The sequence below is a fragment of the Ambystoma mexicanum genome, chromosome 1q (genome assembly GCF_040938575.1).
Source record: "Ambystoma mexicanum isolate Mex_15411 chromosome 1q, UKY_AmexF1_1, whole genome shotgun sequence".
In the NCBI taxonomy this organism is placed as follows: domain Eukaryota; kingdom Metazoa; phylum Chordata; class Amphibia; order Caudata; family Ambystomatidae; genus Ambystoma; species Ambystoma mexicanum.
Window position 1 is genome coordinate 960,899,852 of NC_090922.1, and position 17,275 is coordinate 960,917,126.

General features: G+C 45.5%; 1 protein-coding gene and 1 long non-coding RNA gene across 25 annotated transcripts in view; one reads left to right on the top strand and one right to left on the bottom strand.

The window, feature by feature from the left end:
• Nucleotides 1–14,782, bottom strand: part of ADGRL2 (adhesion G protein-coupled receptor L2) — a 401,410-nt gene extending 386,628 nt beyond the window's left edge. For 7 of the 23 annotated variants that reach the window (XM_069641620.1, XM_069641619.1, XM_069641634.1 and 4 more), the window contains exon 1: nucleotides 14,449–14,778. The gene's annotated coding sequence lies outside the window, so the exon portion shown is untranslated. Of the gene's footprint in view, nucleotides 1–5,399; nucleotides 5,603–14,448 lie in introns of those variants that run through there. The other 16 variants (XR_011287781.1, XM_069641631.1, XM_069641629.1 and 13 more) reach the window with 6 other exon arrangements.
• Nucleotides 14,783–14,899: 117 nt separating this feature from the next.
• LOC138539772 (uncharacterized) overlaps nucleotides 14,900–17,275 on the top strand; it is a 42,367-nt gene continuing 39,991 nt past the window's right edge. The window contains exon 1 of one of the 2 annotated variants that reach the window (XR_011287848.1): nucleotides 14,900–15,823. This is a non-coding gene — a long non-coding RNA (uncharacterized lncRNA). The remainder of the gene's footprint in view (nucleotides 15,824–17,275) is intronic. The other variant, XR_011287842.1, reaches the window with a different exon arrangement.

Sequence of the window (17,275 nt, forward strand, 5' to 3'; positions counted from 1 at the left end):
AATCATGAGGGTGGAATAATTCAGAGGCTTCAGTGAGGCAGAAGAGCACATTTTGTATTCCATTGTTTAAAGCGGTGCTATTATGTGGTAGCAAAATGTGCTGTGCTTCACTTGGCGCTATGCCATATTTAGGTGGCACAGTATCTTTTTATATCTGGAAGCTAGACAGCATTAGCTAAAGATCGTTGACATATTCCATGAGATCTGTATTTGACTGGGTGATGGGGTCTAGTTGGGCATGGTACAAGGATACCACCAAGTGGCTTTTTGACAAGGGTTCCAAAAAATGGCTGGTTTTACACAGTTTACAGGAACATGTCAGATTCATCTTGACATTAATGGTAAGCAAGGTTGTGATGTGATTGATGCCCAGTGAATGGGGAATGAATACTTGCAACATGGCTTCAGTAATGGTGAAGACAGAAATATCAGAATTTGAATTTTGGCTGGGTTTCGCAGGAGCTGAAAAGCTGTAGTTATGCTGAATGAATATTGTATCTGGTGACAGGGTTGGATGAAGGGTAATTTTCATACTGCATGGAAGTGCTTAGTATGTGTGTCAATGTTCAACTGTACAGAGGGACAATGTTTTTCCCTGTGGTAACTCTTGAATTGAAGTTTTTTCTGAGGACTAGTAGATACAATGATATTAACATGCGAACGAGGAGCCACTAAATAATAGGCCAACAATAGCAGCACTCGTTAGTATGGTCCTATTTCCACGTGTTACAACATAAGTGGTTACCAGCTTTAAATATTACTCAATTTATCAGTCCACAAAAGAGTGAAACGCTGAGCCTAGAGGCCACGGCTTAACATGCAAGCCATCTTCCCGGCTGTTAAAATGACATTTTTTATACTTTTTAAAAAGTCATCTTTGAAAAATAAACGCACAAAAAAAAATCGATGTGATCGTTTGAGAATTCATCAGTTGGTTAGCAACAACAAAGTTGGTGAGAGAACATATCAAGAACAAGTCTTCAACAAAACGACATAAATGTATCTAATCAAGAACACTCAGAACGCATTATGACAACATTTCTCAATTCCTTAATGAAGATTTTGGGGGTGAGAAAAACGGATATTCTAGGTTTACATAGTCACTGGAAAAGCTGGCGAAGTTTTGCACATTTTGAGATCTGATGATCAGTCAACGTTAACAGTGCCATAGCTTTTGAAGTCAAACAACCAGAACAACACTGCTACTATTTCTTAGATTGTAGTTTTGTTAATGGTAAATGTACTACAAAACAAAGGAAAGTCACTCTAAATCAAAAACCGTGATATATATGAGCCATATAGAAAAGGGGGTTTATCACCCACTTTTGTCCATAAAAATAGGCAAATACTCTCAAAAAGTAAACATGTCAAGTAAAAAATACTCCCAAAATAAAAAAGGAAACCGAGTACCACCAACCCGCACAATTCCATGGAGATGTGTTGACCAGTAGTTCAAAGAGCCACAGGAACAAACTTATTGCTGCCTGACCTGAAAAGGTATATCTTTTAACGGGCACGAAGAGCTAGGTGCAAAGAAAACAAAAACGGATTGCAAAATCATTTGTTTTACAGTTAAAAATACTTTACATGCTTATAAAATAAAAAGTACTAACATTGGGAATGGGACCTTTTTGCCCCCAAAAAACCATTTAACTCCCAACGTTTAAAAAAAAAAAAACGGCATAAAACACTTCCACTTCTAAATTTTATCGTGGTCACTAACAGATTCTTAGTAAGAAATTGCGTGCTTTGTACGTGTGGAGAAAGAAGCTAGTGGGTGATTCTGTCTCGTAGCGTTCTACTTTAATCCTATTAAAAAAGTAAACAATTAAGTCCTAAACTACCAATGATCATTTCACATCCATGGTATATAGTCCAACGGAACACCAATGGATAATGCATAACAGACCGATTGTTACTCAGCCATATTTAAGTAGTGACAACTAAAAACTAAAATACACAAAGGTTTCCTTTTTACCCAAATAGTGGGAGCTATGTCCGTCTGGCAAAAAATGCCAATGAACAGCATCTTATTTATTAAAAAAGCACCGTTTTTGTCACATGCCATTTAAATGTGTCAGTTACGAACTACTGGCATGGGTCACACGAAGCAATCCTTGAAGCAGGCACTTTAGGACCAACTGAAAAAAACATGCCGAGGTAACCATAAAAATCAAAATACAGGACAACATGCAAGGGAATGGCCACTCCTATTTAACGATAACAAAATGAAATCTATCCTTCATATGGCAGGAATCTTAAAACATGAATATCCACACTGTAAGAATGTATGTTGCAAATGGCACATACCCATTTTTTGTTATGGGCTCTACTGGCCAATGGCGGCTAGAAAATATCACAATTGTAATAATCTGCACTCCTTGTAATAAGGTTAACTATTTTAGCCTAGGATAAGCAATAATGCAACAGAAAGTAATCACATTTCAGGTCCAGGGGAGAAAAGGTCAACCATGGTACATGTGTTGAATAACTGAAGCAGAACACAGGTAAAGTGTTAATCTCTGACAGATCAGCCTGCTCAAATCCAGCAGCACAGCTGACATAACTTCATTCTTCATGCGTCGATAGCTCAAGTACAAAAAAATTGGGGCAAGAACACCTACTATTTACAACTCTTGGAAGCTAGATGAATCTACCATAAACATACGTACAAAACAATGTCTTTTTATGCAGTACAATTCGTCACTAACAATCTGTCCAAAAAAAGGATGGCTCTGCAAAGTCTACATAATCCCACTGCAGAGAATGGGGATTGTGGACGTGTAAGCATGAAAAGAAAATAAATGTAGAGGGCTCCCAAAGCCTCTCAACAGACCAGAAAGAGACATCTCCCGGCTTCAACAGGTCAAAGTACTCACGTGAAGGAAATGTAAAAACGTAACCTTGGTGGATTATAGAGAATACTGTTGGTTGGGGAGGTCATAAAGCCTGCTCTCATTTGGAATGAAGGGTTGTTTCATAGTTTAGCCAGGAATGTTTATTAAGAAAAAAAATGCCATATTGACAGCACTAGAAAATGTATAGGTTAACTTTAACAATTGATCGAAATCAAGTGTAATAATAATAAATTATGGTTATGTAGTACTTAATGGATGTTAACATTACTACTTCAGTGCTTGAAGTGCGATTGGCCAGAACAATGAAGGTCTGAGTTGACACAGCCGTGGGAGAATTTACTAAGCATGAGCGGATCACATATCGGTGCATAAAAGGCGTTCTACAGGAGCTAGTGTAGTCCAAATGTTTTCTTAAAATAGGATGCCACATCCGTATCAATATAGAAAAAATGAATGGTTACAATCAAGTAAGAAGAGGTTCATGGCTACAACACATTTATTTCTTTTAATCTCCTTGGATTTAGCAACAGATTACAGTACCAAGCGTAACTTCCTGCATCCCAAAAATTATTTTTCATTAACGAATTTGGATAGAGATTACTAAATCAAATACTTTATTACAGTGAATTCTATGCAAAGAAGGGGACAAAATGTACGTTGCAAGCTGCTAGCGAGCCAACAAAAAAAAAAAAGAAAAGAAGTCACTTTCCACCTCAATTGAATAAATACACAGCACACCATGGGTTACTTGCCAAGACTCAAGTATCACCAGCCAATGGCTAGCGTAGAGGGCCAATTTAACACCCTGAAAGAGGACTTGGCATGGTGGATACTTCATCACTTGCAACCACAAAGAAAGGAGATTGTGATTTCTAACAAGAGCAGACACGAGCATGTTTCAAGAGCAGGATTTTACACATGCATCATGATAAATTGAATTCATTGAGAACTATGGATAAGGGGCAGAGGTAGCAAAATGTACTTCCAATGTAGATGGTCAACAGAAGGCAATAATAATAGCGAGACCACCTACTGTTAGACCCCCCCACTCTGAATCTTTCAAGCAGCGACTTGCCACAAACGTTCAGTAAATGTTCTATGACAGACCACTTAATTCAAGCTCATTGAGCAACTGGACAGAAAGGATAGCTCTGGGCAAAATGTTGGTCTTGGAAACAAGACCGCGCTGAGCAGCAGGGTGCGATGCCTGATCATGCGCTTTTTTTTTTGCTCATGCCAAGTATTTTGACTGACCAATGCTTCTGTGGCAGTCATTTGTTTAATTAGTAATTGAACAATTTGAATGCAACATGAATTTGGCAAAGACTCAGACTCGTCGTATAATACTCATGATAATTGCACCAACCAATATAAAAATAAATATCTGATACTGGATAACAATGGGAACGTTGCTATTAAATGCTGTGCTTTTTAGGTTATCAAACCACATGGCCATACAGCGATCGTGTTTCTTAAGCTTGATACAGTACTTTTCTACCATCTTTAAAAGTGCACAAGACGCATAATCCCAAATAAAAAATACATTAATGCTCCCTTGTAATATTTACCACCATAATCCTATTGAAGTGTAATTGCTGTGATAATCCGACCACTTCATGAAATAAGCGTGCATAGAAGTTGCCTGGATTTGTTCAGACAATATGAGAGCCCGCTGTGAGAGGGTAATATCTGTGCAACAGTGCTTGCCAATTCTGCAAATATCTATTAACGACAGTGGGCTGTAGAAACCGTGACAGTTTCCATACTTTGAGGGGGCCATTTGGAATTGTAATAGTGTGCGGTTTAGGTCTTGAACATCGCTACTGTAAGTGATAGCAACATACTACAATACACCTCTCAATAGCAGGAAATGCATGCACAAGGTTTGAAAAGTACATGCAGTGAATGTCTGAAGAAGAATTGATTGTATATCAGCAACATCATGAACAAGGAGGGTCCACTCACTTTTGGGTAGTTTAGTGTCAACTACCGGGGCAAAATATATTCTTGCAATTCGAAAAAAAGATTCGTTTTAGGTCACCAAAAGTCTGGAATCGTGACCTCAAGTGTTAAAACCGTGCCTCGAACCACCAAAAAGACATCCTTAGCCAATTCAAAATTAGAATAATGCTAATCTGCTGTTCCCACCAGTCATTTCTGCCAGTTGGTAAAAACGATGCATCGAATCTAAAATAGAATAGCAAGAATACCATCAGCAATACTAGATACTCCGCATCCTCGCCTTTCTTATGTAATTGGGTCTGAGAGGACTTGAGCGAGATTCGCATTTACACTAAAACCCAAGTCGTAAAAGAGGTCTTCTGTATTTGGGCAAGGCGTGTTGCGATGGAAACTTAGTAGCGAGCACTTGCTAAATTCACGGCTGCTTCTCATTTTCTAGCGGCTCTAAACTGAGAACGCCCAGCTGTCTTTTTCAATTAAAAAGCTGTTTCAGTACAAGCAGTTAAGCATTTTAGAATAAAGCTTCATGAAAGCAGTAAAAAGAAAAACCGTATTATTTGCATTCAGTAAGCGAGCTACCTTTGTTCCATTCTCCCAGCGCTCCAGCAAATGCGATACGACAACGACGCACAGGCATTCTCGCAGGCGCTGCTCGATTCTAAAACAAGGGAAAGAGGCCCGTTCCCCGAGAACAGCTTCTTGACAAGTGTCCACTAATGTCCAAGCTAATGTAGCCAATATCTAAGGAGATCAATTGGCTTCGGTTCTGCAGCTCCCGAGAAGCTGGAGCTGTGGATTTAGAAACACGGGGCTGCATTCGCTGTGAAATCTCAGGCCGGCGAGTCCAGACAGCAGCGATTAGATCATGCGCAGGCTCCCTCTGCAGGCAAGCGGAGGCGTTAGCAAGGAAGCGTGGGGATCCCCGAGCAGAACACCACGTACAGACGTCGCACCGTGTGCTGCTATTCTTAATAGGGCCGATGCCTATATTTAGAAACGTATAATACGGCAGCTCACCAGCGCTACGCGAGCTCCAACCATGCGCACCGACCGCTTGCGTCACACTCAAAATGACCGAAAAGCTCCCCGTCGAGGCACAGCTACAGGGGAACAAAAACATTCATCTGCTTACTGACGGAAGGCTGTAATGACAGACCACCCTAAACTAGCCAACATACCAAACCCAGCCTTCCCCCAACGGAGCCTCCCAACTAAAAACAAACCACATGGAGGCCAAGTGGCAGAGGATAGCCAGTGCTCGCTTTTCTCTGTCGCTCAGATTTACCGTCTAAAGGAGGTGGCCTTTGTGTCAATGACCTTAACATCCAACCTTTAAAACCCTCCTTAGAGCAGCATGCACTTGGTGCAATATAGAGCAAAATATGCAGAATATCGCCAAGCCATTTCTGGCTCCCTTCTCGTTGGCAGGTGGTCAGCAACAAATGAGTGCAGTGAGTAGAAGAGAACGTATCTGCATGCATTTCCCACACAAAACAAACATTTCAAACAAAACAAAAGGGAATTTCCAGCCCACCACCTAGTTAAGAAAAGAGCGTTTCTGTGATGGAGCCACAGTTTTCTCATTCCCTCCATATTCTGTCTTGAGATAAATATAGGCCCTGCACTTGCACGTTCAGAGCACTCCCAAGGAGGTTTGTCTCCCCTTTATTCTCATTTTTTGTTTGTATTATTAATTCAATGATATATTCTTGCTGTAATTCATTATCTACCTTCCCCTGTCCAATAAATAAACAAGAAAAGTGTCATTCCATCACGTAAAGTCACCATTTTAAATGGAGTCCAAAACCATGATCTCAGTTTCCTCTACATAATAAAGGCGCATTTGGGCACACTTTACTCTACGGGCGCTACTACAATGTAAACTTGCCCTCCAATAAGACCATGAGCGGTTCCTGCACCTGCACCAATTGTCACTTTAACGGTTGCAATTTGGTGGCCCATAACCAGGGAAGAGCAAACAGGGCTGGACTAAGACCCACACTTCAGGCTTGTGCAGCTAGAGTAGGTTTCCATTTTCCAACTTCTTCTGTCCCAAGTTTCCTCATACAGAGGACTGTCCTCGATGCTCATGTGTTGCAAATTAAACACGCCAATGTATAATAAGCGAATTGCCTACTCTAGGTTGATGCAAGCACTGAAAGAAATAAAATTCAAAATATCCAAGTGCCCTGGAAGCATACCCAGGGTAAAGAGTGAACAGTGCATTCAAACGTTTGCACTCCGGTTACCAAAGCTATGCGTTCGGAAAAGTACCATTACCAGAAATGCAGTTTCCCAACAATTTAATATAACCTACTGGTGAAACACAAGACATGCTTAAGTTCCAAGTGTAAAACACATGACACTATGTATGGCACATGCTTGGCTTTCAGGCAAACACTGGGGGCTGGGAAAGGGCACTGAATGAACTATCATGCAGGAAAAAAAGGGCCAATCGAGAGGTTACGTTTTGTTAAGTTCAGCAAAAAATCTAAACAAGGTTGCTAACCCTGGACAAAATGTTTAACAGAAGATGGAAGGGATAACGAAAAACATCTTTAGTTTCAAACAAACTACCAAAAGGTATATAGTTATGGGCAAAGAGGATTCTTAATGTATTCAGGGATGGTGTTAAGATACACGTGCTTTATAAAAACAGAATTCCAATCCCTTCTCAAAACGCATGAACCAGCCTAGCCATTAGATGGATGCATCATACATGACATGTTACAAGAAACAGTCTCGGGGAGATCGACAAAGAACTGACAAGGGGGGTGCGGCTGTCCATCAAGTCGTGTGACCAATTGCCATTAGATACTGGGAGAAGCGCAAGGAAACACTAGGGTTCAAAGCAGCAAGTAACGTACATTTTCAGGAAAGCAATGGCAACAGTTGTGCTAAAAACCACATTTGGCTGAAAAGACGCAGTGACTATTGGTTCTCACGTCCAACTAACAAAGTAAGCAATAGATCATACATAGTGGTTGGTCCACACTCTGCCTAAAGTGGAAATGTGATGAATAAGACGTTCTGCCACCGAGAATGATCACTTACAGATAAACGTAGGGCAGCAAAGAACAAAAAAGCAAAGTTAATAAGTATGACCAAAAAGTTGCCAATCAGTACTTTTACTACATTGTGCAAAAACACAAGATGGCCGTGTTAAACACACCAAGTTCCTTTTTGTTCTCCATACACACTAAGACTCACGGTTTGTGGAAGAGGGGGTAGCACCTAGCTTACTGAAAGAGAGCAGACAATTTAGGAGAGTGTTCCACTAAGAGTTCTGGAGAAATTAACTGAGGTGGGAAGTTTTACCCGTCAAACAGGAGAGGTTGGCTCAAAGATGTGCACTAATTCAACACTTTCCACTTGGAAAAGTAAGAGCAGAAACCGGAAACTGCACTGAATGACCACTACTAAAAGGTGATGTGCTCATCTATATCAGGGCTGTCTAGTGCAGGTTCAGTCCATCTCGTTTACCAAGAATGAATGTTAAAGTTGAAACGGACTTGACCCAAAAAGGTAAACCGAGTAGAGAGCGCCTTCAATTATGAAGGCCTGAAAAGTAGGTATTATAAATGTGCCTCTTCGGGCACCTGTGTTAGCATCTAAGCTCCATCAGTGTGAATTATAGAGTGCAAAACCGTGTTCACAGATGGGACAAATCAAAAACATGAGCAAGGGGGCCTGTTTTCAGAAGCACGCAGCCTGCTGTCAGGCCTTGATTTATGCGGTGCTCGGAGCAGGGAGACATAACCATTGTAGAATAGGCCGGCAGGCCGGGTTTCTACCCCCAGGCAGGAGTGAGATTTAAACACCGACACTGGCCCTGCCTTCTCAGCAACTTCCCTCAGCAAGCCCAGTAAATTGACTTGTCTGGGCGGCGGCAGACTGACAGAGCAGTCATCGGAGCTCAATCGGTTGCGGATAAAGATACAAAGGTGGGACCATACAAAGAAGAGCCCCCAACTCCCTGCTCGAAAGGACCACTGCCATCTACGGTGCATCTCTGATACTTGCAAAATGATAGTACCTTAATTCGGATTAAGAACATTACACACTGAACGCGGATGAAACGCTGCTCGGTCTTTCTGGCTCCTTGCAGAGGCGGCCCTTGTCACTTAACTCCTAGGTGTCGAGTGGAAATCATTGCATTGCGAGGGCGGCCAAACACTGCCAGGCAGCTCTGGAAAGTAATTACGTTTTTATCTGCAGCCACTCAGTCTAGGACTGCTCCAGATTTGCCTTGGCCAATTGCAAAACACAACAAACGGGCTAAGACATTCAATAAGCCGTCATCACACCTCTATACAATAAACGTTTGCGGCTTCCTATGGGCAGCAAACTACATATTCTATGCGTGCAGACATATGTACCGCACTGTCCACGCCCAGCCAGAAAAAATGAAGGCTCAATTCGACTTGCCCAACACGCAGGTCATTCAGATGCCAGGACAGGGGCCCGATTACATTCCGGCGGTTAGCCGCAAAGTTGCACTCTAAGAAGTAAAACGAATAGCACCTTCACCATAACAGTTACTCGTGTTAGTGATACTCTCATAAATGCATCGAACTAGTGTTACCTTGTTTGAACTTACAAAATGCAAATGACATAAAATCGCATGTGCGTACAAAATGCATTACTTCATAAAACTGAATTCTCGTGCAATTAAAACAAACTCAATTGAATCCAGCGTGTTGCTGCAAGCAGCCCTTTACCTGCCGGTGGTGGGCACTGGCTTGGACATACGCGCCGAATTAAGAGCAAAGTTAGGCAGCTGGCTACTCAACATTCCTTGTACTACCAAGAATGCCTTCAGCCCAGAATAAGCTACAAGAACAATTGTCAACACGACACAAAATTCGAAAACCGTATAAAAAAAATATACATTTTACAAATGAAGTATAGGAGACCTTCCTGGAAACCAAGTGGCAAATGTTCCCCACACCGGATGGCTGCGTTTAGGAAGGCGGGCAGAGCCCTGCATTTCACACACTAACGAGCAAGGACTGAGGACACAATGCAGCATTGTTCCCGTACGCGACTCCTTGGGTTACAGTCGTGTTTGCCAGTCTGCTCGTCGGTGAAAGAGGGTGCCCATTGTTCAGGCTTTACCGTTAGGTCTTCCTGTAATTACCTCAGCGAATTGATCAAAAAACGCTACTCATTCCCAAAGAGCTGCGCCGCAAGGTCCCACACTGCCCGTGGCCAAAAGAACCTGCCCTAAACAGAGCCCGGCGTTGTAATTTTTACAAGAAAAATATGCACAGTAAAAGTAAGGAAAGGCTGGATTGCTGCATGAACCAACTCCAAGACAAAGAATACACGCGGCGTTTCTTTTTACTGCGAACACTGATGGCCTCATGCACGCGAGTATCGAGGAACCAAGGTAAGTACCCCTACCCAGCAACCACATGTCACACAAACAAAGAGGAAGGGAGAAAGGAGGGGCCAACGGGAATGTAAAAATCGATTGGAGACATTGAAAACACCATTATAAAAGCACATATGGCAAAGACGTGTGTAGTTACTTTAGAGGGTGACTTTATTGTATATCGAAGAGCTATCGTATTATATGCACGTAACAGAAAAAGCGGTTTTGCAAAAAATATCTTTCCTTTAACGACTGACTACTGTAGAGAAACGTGAAGGGGGTGCATTATTTATAACAAGCACTAGGAAAAGGGAAGACAACAAAACAGAAGACTTCAGGTAGGATTGACCCTTACCCAAACATCACTTCTGAATAGAATAGTTATTAATGACACGAGTAACACTACCGTGGTTGACCGCACTGCCATTTGAAGTACTTGCATGTCAAACCAACATTCAGTTGCTCCGAGATTTGTTTGAAAGCAAAATCACAGCCCATTGGGGTTGTATTTTTTGAAAGCAAAATAACAGCGCACTGGGGTTGTATATGTTCTATGGTACAATTGATTTAGGCATCCTTCATTGAATCGGAAAACACGTGCACAAAAAGTTAAATCATAACTCCCATTGCCTTGTTAGATTACAAAAGGTACATCACAAAACGCTGCATCAAGGCAAGGCAACAAGCCGCGTGCACACGCAAGGCACACTGCCCAGTCTTATGGCTCGCCCCTCCCCCTCACTGTCACTCAAGGCCATAGGGAAGTAATGGGGCAACGCTGCAAAGTCTCGACCTTCGTTAAGTGAGGGGGAGGGGTACATTTCGGTGAGTGGATGAACTTTTGGTTGCTGTAGAGGGGTGAAAAGAAAAACCCGAGTAAAGTACTTTTTTACTGTCAAATGAGAATTTGAACAATCACTGCACTTAGCATAAGTACGTTTGAAGAGAGAAAACACCCAGAAACCCTGTGTTAATTGACACGCCCGCTGAACCTACTCAATAGCCAGTCACCCACTGGCCAGCAAGTTAGTGCAAGGCTGTGTATCTTTCTCACTGCTGCGCTGAACATTTGTCAATCCCCTTTGATGGTACCATAAAAACTGGGAGGTCAAAGGGAAACCCCAACGTTTATGGTAAACACCAGGGTGTTAAAACAAAAAGTAATTGGTTTGTTCTACGCTCACCTGATCCAATACCCTAATTTTCCAAACTGCCAGCTGTCAGGCAGTGTGTGTCTAAATGCGCTTCCTGTTGCCAACACACAGTAACCCTTTGTGATTGGAAAAAGGCAAATGAAGTGCGGCAGAGGCAGGGCTCTGGCCCTGCCCCCGTTTGTTAGATGTACCTTAAAATGGGCAGATCTGTTCGACAGCTGCATGGGTGCAATTTGCATCAAAATGAGGCAAAGAACCCCATCCAAAAGACACGGTCTAGATTATCCCCACGCCCCCATAGCAGAACAGTGAATGGTCGTTTTTATAGCAGCCAGCACTCAAAGCAAAACCATTTAACTGCACTTTAAGGGTGATAACTGCAATTATTGCCATGCGTGCGTACTTTACTGCGCCGCAGGGATCTGCTTTGCCGTAAATCACGGTACAATAGCGGGCGACATGCAAACAACTAACCGAAGGATAACCCGGGCAGAAAGCAATACAGAATAGCGTCATTCATCTCAGTTACAAACGCAGTGTTCAAAACAAACACTGGACTAGGTTACCAAATGTATATTGTCACCAAAATGCAATTATAAAAACATTACGCGGGGATCCGTATCCTTATTTGCATGTATACTAGTTAAACTCCAACGAGTTAACCTTTTATTGGCAGAGCATGGAAGGATACCAGCCACAAGGCCACCTGTTCCCCGGAAGAAGGCCCAATTTACTGAAGGGGAACTAATGTTGCTCGGCCCCTGGCAGAGCCGATTACAAATATTGATTTTAGATAGGGTAATGCGCAAAGCGCTTAAAGCATTACCCGTTTCCGTATAAATTAAGAGGCTGAGCGGAAAAAGTATACGGTTGGTAACTCATTGGAACATTCTGGGCTAGCCAAGAGGCTTTTGAAGCAGAATGAGCAAGTGGCCTTTTTAAAATGTTCTCCCAGAGGGCAACCCTAACCACTTCCTAAATTGCCAACAAAAACAAAGGCCTGTGCGTGCAACGTTCTCCTCATGCGCCCTCTGCACGCACAACGGGGGCCATACACAGTGTACACAAGCCGAGCGGTTCAATGAGGCCCTGCTGCCTGCACACTCCTTGGCATTCCATCAGCTCAGGGTGCCCCATGTGCTCGGGCGCTTCGTTTGGTCAAATAGAAGATACATGTTAAGTAGCACGAATTGGAACAAGTGTGTATTTTCTCACTCCATGCCAAGAGCACACAGCAAGGCAAAATGGCACCACCGCAGTTCGACGTGCAATCCTCAACGCTACGCACGGCTTGGTTTTATTTCAGCCTCTTTTGATAAGGCCACAAGGGCACACGACGAAGAACCCCAAGACTGACAAGAAAGGGGGCGCAAAACCAGTTCAACATTCCCTGTCCAAGAGGGTCAATTTTGTTCATTTCACTTACACGATCAATCAAGCGAAAGGAGCCCCGCGTTTTGCAGGACACATGCGGAAAATGGGCCATGCTTTTTTGTAGATGCCATAATCAAACGGAAAGTTGTGAAGCAGAACAGACCCAGCTCCCCACTCTGCAGCGCCCCACCCCCTTGCCCTTTGGGCCCCCAGCTTGGAGCAGACTGAAGGCAGGCCGAGGCGCCCTCCATTCAGAAGGAGCTGCAGGCTTTGATATGCTAATGCTCCCTTCAAACGGCACCGATTCACACTTGCATTAATTCAAACAATTTGTGCGGAATGATGAGAAATGGCACCTCTTTTAAAAGAAGGCAACAAAAAACGGGGGTAGGAACGAGAGGGTGTCTGCAGAAAGCCGACAACAGGACATTTGTTCTGGCAGTTTACGGCGCTCAACGAATGCAAGCGAAAGGACTCGCACACCTCACTAAAGGACAGCGCAATCCTGAAAAACAGCACGGGGTGGGGGGACATCTATGGAATAAACTGCCGTCACGAATTAAGAAGCAGACAATCAAGGGGGAGGGGGCTTACTTTATAACAAGTATGTCGATTAGACCTGCTCCCTTGTGCAATAGGGAGCTCGGCCAAGAGCAGTGGTGGTTTTAACCCTCAAAATCACTCCCTTGGCAGAATGCAGACCACAAAGTCCATTCAGTCAAAGCTCCCTTGCAACAGGTCGGGTGAGTTGGGCCATTATTGGAGGTGGGTGAATAGGAGAATGCTCCCCTCGCCCCCCCCCCCAATCTTAATTAACACGAAGTGGGGATGAAATGCACGGGAGACTAGATATGAAAATATAGCAGACGTTACTGGACCCGCCATGTAGGTGGACGTGTGGGTGCAGCTAGGACAGAGCGACAAGGTTCTATATTCGAGCCCATCTACCCCGTAGGTCTTTCCTGCCCTCCTGTATGACAGACAGCTTACATAATACCCTGAGCACGAGCACCGGTCGCGAGCTAGTTGAAGCCCCGGGGGCGGGGGGTTATCATGGACGGGGGGTTAATGACCCAGGAAAAACACCATGGAGGGGCGCCTGCAGGGTCTCGCGCACATGCATTCTCTTCTCTCAGTGCGGTGCAGGGAACCAGCGGGAACTGCTGACATGCAAAGGACGGCACCGCACAATGCCAACTACTCTGCGTGGATATTTCATCCACCACCGCCTGGAATCAAGGCGGTCCTCAAAGCGGACCTGCTCCCACCGTCCTCTCCCCCGTGTGTGTCAAACAAACCGGCGATCAATACAGGGGTCGATACAGAGAGCCTCCGGCGCCGATCAGCGGCGCTGCGCCCTCCTTAGCATTGATCGCCTGTGCGGTGCGTGCATTGTCTGTGCACTGCACGGCGCTGCACGGCTGGAGTCCTGCAGCGCCCGCCCGGGTGCCGTCCACCGTGCACAGCAGGCGATCGGTGCAGGGCACACACTGCGCTCAGTACCTCCAGTCGTGACCGGGAATAGCAAGGTGAAAACGCCCCCACTGCCCCCAGGAGCGTGGGTCTACTGACATACAAACTTAATAGGGTGCAGACCCAGCGGCCCCCACCCTCCAGGTGCTCCCGATTGGGGGAATGGGTTTGAGGCAGGCAGCTCAAGAGCAACTTGGTCCGGAGCCGGCTGAGGAACACGAGCCTCCGAGGGGCTCCCCGGGAAACATACCTGGCTCAGTCCCGGTCCATGGCTGCAGGGGCGCTACGCCCCGACGCGGAGAGCGAGCGAGAGTTCTCTGTCCACCTGCGAGGGCGGCCGCCCGCGTAGTGTCCCAGCTGGAGCCGAGCTGCCCTACCGCCGCTGGCTCCCTAGTTTCACAGCTGCTACAGAACGTGAAAGATCCATGCGTGCCCTTATCCACAGCTCCCCGGCGGCTCTGGCTGCTCCGGGGGTGCGGCGTGTCCTAGCGCGGAGGGTCCCGGCTCCTGGGAAGGCACAGTAGCGACTAGTTCCCATTACAAGGAACGACCCAGCGGTGACGCGCGCATCACGTGACCTACGCGTCCCTCTGGGACTCACGCCTGCGCAATCGCCCGGCTCTTTTGCCCCGCCTCCTCTGTTGCTGCATCGCTTTGAGTGGACAACGGGCCTGACCTGCCCAGTGTTCCCATTGGTACTGAATGTTAGAAAAGGAGCGGGGCGGGGCTCTGGCTCTGCGCGAGAGACGCACTGGCAGCTGCCGCTGGTGCCGTGCGAGACAATACGGCGGGGGCCCACACATGGGGCTGGCGCGAGAGCCAAACGCAGCTTGCGTGCACCTCTTTCCCCGCTCGCAGTCTAGCACCCCGGGTTCGTGCATGGGAGCTGGGCGTCACGCCGGATCCACGAGGGGCATAAAAGCGGTCATGGGAGGACGAGAAACCGGAACGGTGGAGTTGTCAGTGCAGGTCGTAAAATAGCCACGATAGGCTGTCATTCGCCTGACACTTAACGCATGTGCCGGCTTGAACTTGCAGTATCAACGGGGCATAGCTCTTTTTTTTTTAAAAAAACAACCGCTCCGTTCTCTAGATGGTCATCGCCACAAGAGACGAGTTGAATAGAGCGTGTGAGAAAGGGCGTGCTGAGACCCAATGGACAAAAAGAAAGAGCGGGCTGAATATAATAACTATCAGTGGTCCCTGGAGAACAGAGGGCTATGATCATAGTGGCGGGCTGTGCAAGGGGCGATAACCCCTCCCCCATTTTGCAGTTGCCCACTGCAGCGCTCTGCCATGTGATGGCTCTCTCATTCTGCACGGGCGCCCACTGCAGCGCTCTCTGGAACAGTGCCCCGTTGAGGCCCGCAGGGACAGAGACTGGTTGCTGACCCACCTGGGGATGCTATAAGGGGTTCGGATTTGAAGTATCAGCATTCCTACAAAAGGGAGTGCTGGGCCTCCAAATCTGAGCACACCTGGTCTCCTGCTAGACACATGAAGGCAGGACTCGGAGAGGGAAGTTGTGAATCGACTGCTCTCCCTGTTAACTATTTCTGAACGCGCCAGGAGCAGAGCTACACGAGCCAGAGGAGCAGCAGAACCAATCCACCGTGCCGAAAAAGGTATGTGTTTCAAACTTGTGTGGGAATATATTATGCATGTGTCTGTTTGCATCCGATATGTGTACTTGGGTCTGGCTGGGAGCACTGAGAGCCACATGGAGCAGAGCTTGTCCCTGAAAACCACGCAGGGAGGGGCAACGCCTGGCACGGAGTTCAAAATTGGCCAGAAGTTGGCGCCGAGAGACAAATAGGAACGTGACTAAAGATTTGCTGAGCAGGAGCTAAAAGCAGCCCGTGATGTCTTCCGCAAGGAGGAGATAAAATATTGCGAGCCAGAAATCTAACTTCAACGTGACTTTGAGTCCATTAAAATGACCCCTAAGCTTTCAATGTCTTTCGGGTGTGTCCTATTCCTCCTTTGTGAACCTTAAACGCAGAGAGTAAATGCCAGGATACAAGTCTTAAAAGTGTTGTTAGAACTAAGTTTGGCATGGATTGTGCAGTGCCAAAAGAAGTGATGTCAGAAGGCATGAAGTTGCAGCAAGACCAACCCAGCTTTAAAAAAAATGGACTGCATCTGGTAATTTCAGATGCATGTATTTGATAGGCAGAAGAACATGTTTTCTCGTTTGACATGCATTTAGATTCTGAACAGAACGTAACTGCTGAGAAGGAAATTATGTATTCCAGAATACCTGGTAATCTTGACAAACTATTGATTTGCCTCATCTAGCATTACTGTTATTTAAAAAAAATATGCACAGCCGGAAAGTGCTGATGTGCACATCCAAGGATTTAGTGCATCATTTTAGAATCCTGTTACGTACTGTAGCCGAAAGCACAGAGCGACAATTGCAGCAATGAATGAGACCCAACTTGGCGCCCTCCACCCCACAAGCTCACATTCAAATGAGAGCAACGCCCCTCCCTTTGCTGACCTTGTGTGGAATGAGCCTCTCTCAACACAGTAGAGTACTGAATCTACCTCGTCTTGCACCCTGGTTAATGTCCCAAAGTTTTGTTTGTATGGCACCATGGGCCCAGAGGGTGTCAAAAGTAGTACTTGGTTCTGATTTGTGTCAAAATAGCCATGCTCTCCTAGGCTACATGCAGGCGCTTAATGGATCCCAGTAATTTCGAACGCTGGAGGCAGAACGGGGCACTGAGGTCCCATTTGGGGGGAACAATTGGACACATAGATGAATGTAGGAGGCAGATCAGAGCACTGAGAACTGCATAGAGGCAGTCTGGAGCACTGATAATCATATGGGCGGGGTGCCAGAAGGAGCCAGAACTTGGACTGAGAGTCACATGGGAGTTTGCACTCAGACCCACGATGGGCAGAATTGGACACAACCGACCACATATGGCAAATCTGGGGAAAGAGAAGGGCATTGGGGCAGCTCTGGGCACTGAACGAAACATGTATCTGTTCACTTCAGAGTGAGTAGAGCTGGATACTGAGAAGAACGTTAGGCAGGATTGGGAAGACAGTGGGGTAACATTACACAC